Source organism: Petaurus breviceps, unplaced genomic scaffold, assembly GCF_028583685.1.
Source record: "Petaurus breviceps papuanus isolate PSGF00001 unplaced genomic scaffold, PetGlider_PUasm1.0 110, whole genome shotgun sequence".
In the NCBI taxonomy this organism is placed as follows: Eukaryota; Metazoa; Chordata; class Mammalia; order Diprotodontia; family Petauridae; genus Petaurus; species Petaurus breviceps.
The window spans coordinates 1084919-1088935 of NW_027185597.1; positions in this window are offsets into that span (position 1 = coordinate 1084919).

Here is a 4017-nt window from a genome sequence, read left to right on the forward strand (position 1 = left end):
GACTTAGTGACGTTTCAAGCCTAAAACCACACCTCCACGTAGCCCCCACTTAGGCTATTTCCCAGTGAATTATGGGCAATACACCTGCACAGTAAATAATAAAAGTGTATGTTCCTTTAAGCACTGACCACTCCTTAACTCCTCCCTAATCCCACCCTTATTCACCTAGTTAGCATAACTGGCATCTGATTTACTATTGTAACTCTTTATAAACTATACCTATGACTTCTTTAAGGTTGCAGGTTCCCTAAGACCTGCTCCAACTGTAAAGCCTAACAAACTTTTACAATCCTGACTTAAAAGATTGCTTGGGCCTTGTGAATTCCTTCCAGACTGCCCAGCAGGGACTCTGGTCATTGGAGTCCCTGAAACACCTATCACCCCCTTGTCATCCCCAATGGAAAAAGATTATCTAAAGAAGAATTTAATTTCTCTCAGTGAAGGGACTATCTACACCAATAAAGACTATTGATATTTTGAAGTATTTTGATTTTTAATATCAGTAGGAAGGGAGCAAAGAAAGAATAAAGAAAGAAAAGAAAGGACAGAAGGAAGGAAGAAAAGCAGCAAGCATCTATTAAGGGCTTACTATGTGCTAGGTAATGTGCTAGGTGCTTGGGATATAGATATAAGCAAGAAGAAGACAGCTCCTGCCCTCAAAAAGTTTACATTCTAATGACGGAAAAGAACATGTAAAAGGGACCTTAGAAATATGTGTGGGGGTGGTGGTGGTGGGAAATGAAGGTGCCCAGTATAGATGCATGCTTTTGAAGTCCAGAAGCCAGGAAAGGAATGAAGGCTAACCTTGGTACTTTCTCAAAATGGAGTTCTTTGGAGGAACCCACCAATGGGAGAAGGGGACAGGCCTTAGAGAGGAATGTTACGGGTTGAAAAGACAGTAGAAATAATTGGATGTTTCATGATGAGGGGGGCCAAGGCTCTGAAGGAAATAGTAGAGATTATTTTCCTGGGAAATTAAACCAACACTTTTTTTTTTTAATGTTGACCATTTAAGAAAAAAGATAACAATTCTTTCAGATTATAGGGAACCATTTCTCAAACTGTTCTTTTGATCATGGAATTACTGTGAATCAGTCCTAGAAGTGTCACAAAAATTATAATAGCAGAAAAGCACATTAAAAAAATCCTTATGCTTTGCTGTTTGTGTTTGTTGTGTACAACATATACATTAAACTAAAATAAAGGACTGTGGGGATTGGTTTAAAGTCATTGTGTGATCAAAAAGTTATTTATTTATTTAGCAATTTAGACTCAGAATTATAGAATCTCAGAGTTGGCAGAGACCTCAGGTGCTATCTAGGACAAAGCTTACTTGAAGCAAAATCTCCACTAAAACATTTCCAAAAAATGGTCTTCAAATTCCCAATTGAAGACTTCCAGTGATAGAAGGCCACATCATTTCTAGTCTCTCTACTCTATTTTTTTTAACAGCTTTCATTATTGTAAAGCTTTTCTTTATATTCAGCACAAATCTGCCCTTTGTAACTGATAGGACTATTGGATTACATTGATAAATAGAAGAGCCCTTTTTGATTATCTTAACTTGAATCCACTTCTTATAATTTCTTCCTATTTCTTCTCTATTTTAAAATTCTTCTCCTTAGCAGAAAAAGAACCAGTATCAAAAGAGAAGTGAGTGATTCTGCCTTTCTTCATTCATTTTTCTTGTCTAATCTATGCTGTACACTGCTCTATGCCTATTAAAAAAAACCCTCTTATTTCCAAAATACCTTTAAAATCAATTTTGTTATCCTTCCAAAGATCCTTTAAATTCATGTTAGTCTCCTCAGTCACTCTTTTGTAAGTTACACTTTATCACCTATCTTTTTATGCTTTTTTATACATGTACCTGTCTGAGTTTGTTAGTGAGTTATCAGTATACCTTCATCAGTCTCTTCATACAGCTCTACTCTTTTTTTCTTGCAATTTCTTGTCTGGGAGAGACTATTCTTGGTGAGTCAATACTGATGTCTGATGACCATCCTTCTTCTTTCTAAATGTTAACTTTGCAACCCTTTAACAACCAAGAGTCTTAAATGAGCACCTAACTGCCTAGTTCAAATCCCAAATACACATGAAATGCAAATATGGTACGTACTGACAATTTAGGTTTGCTGTTAGTAATTCTGATTGGCAGTATTCATTATTTCGTTAGTGAAAAATACTCCCATGGTTCCTGAAAAATTACAAAGGACTTTACAAGTAAAATAAAAGATTTAAGTAAAATTTAAAAGAGTGCTATCAAATTGTTAAAGCTAAAATGTAATGAATTATAGCAGTCATCCAAGATAGTGCCTTATGTAAGAAAAAAGGGAAAATTAAAATCGGTGTGTAGGTTTTTACAAAGAGAGCTGTACAATTGATCCCATTCACAATTACATAATACTTTTATAACCACTATTTCCATCTCTTTTATTACGTAAGATATTTATACTATTGCTTGGTTTGGAATAAAATGGTTCTGAAAAATATAAGAAAAAAATTAGCCTCATGTCAAATGGTATCAATTATTTGATAGGTATTAAAAAAAAAAATCACAGGACAAGGAGCCAAAATGGAATGAATAATTTGGAAAAGGGGATTGTCATGGGGGAAGATAATAAGGTTGGACACGTAGAGTTTGAAATGTTTCCGAGACATTCAGTTTGAAATATCCAATAAACAAATGACAATGTGAAACTGAAGTTCAAGGAATGGAGTGAAGCTTGGTTCTTTGCCTGACTCATTGTTTGTTATTTCAATTAAGTGAAAAAGTCAGGAGCTGTAACTTGGTTCATTTCAAAAAGATAAGAAGAGCAAGCAGGGAGTCTGAGAGTCTGGGAGCCTGGGAACTTGGTTCCATGCCTGGTTTTGCAGTCAGCTCAGAATGCCCCTAAGAGTGAATAAGAAGAAGCTTCCAGGATCCAGCTATACGACTAGGACTTGAGACAAAGACTTACTTTAGGCTATAAGCTTGGAGTGATGTCAAGTCTGAACCCACTCTTCCCAGAAACTGAGGTAGTAAAGAGGATTCCGGGAAGATGGATGGAAAAGGCAGGAAGTTACCTGGCTCTCCCAAATTTACCCACAAATAATTTAAAATAGTGTCTCAAAGTGAACTTTAGAGTGACAGAAATAAATAATAGTCTGAGTAAAGCAATTGTATGCCTAAGAACTTCCTAGCAAAGGCATGATCTCAGGGTTGAAGTGCATATACCTCGGAGTCAACAAACAAGCCCTGGGGGACAACTTTGTCAGGTGGCAGTTTCAACTTCAGGAACTTTCTCCCCATGGACAGTGTGGCAGTCTGACGGCTAATCAGGGGAAGATTGCAGGGCCCTCTGCTGCCACTGAACACAGGGACCAGGGGAGCTTGCCAGATTTAATCTCAGGCTGTGGCAGTGGCTGAGGAAGAGCAAGTACATGCTGGCCAATGTATCACAGAGGGTCAGGACCTTGCTGTTTGTGGACACTGGCAGGAAAGTGAAGTCCCTGATTTTGGTTCCAGGTCAGAGAGGTAAGTAAGTGGAAGCTGGCAACTGTGGGAAGGACCACAGGGAGTAATAGCATTTGCAGTGACAGCATCACTGGGGCCTGGTTGTGGCTTAGGGACAGAGAATAGTACCTGAGGTCAGGCCCCCAGACAGAACTCAGAAAACAACAACATGAAAAATCGGAAGCCTGAGATGTTATTCCCCGTCTCTTAGGACTAGAGTCCAACTCTAACATAAAGCTAATAGCCAAGAATTAAGCTGCTTAAAAATACAAGTAAGCAAAAGAGAAAGAACCTGACCACATATAGCTACTAGGGTGATAGAGATCAGAGTTCAAACTCAAAAGAAGACAGTGAAGTCAAAACAGTTATTCCTCACATTTCAAATAGAAATATAAAAAGGTCATAAGTTTCAAAAGAGTTCTTAGAAGAGCTTTCAAAGGATTTTTAAAATTAAATAAAAGAAATTGAGGAAAAATTAGGAAAAAAAATAAGAGTAATGCAAGAAGAAAATTATGAAAAGA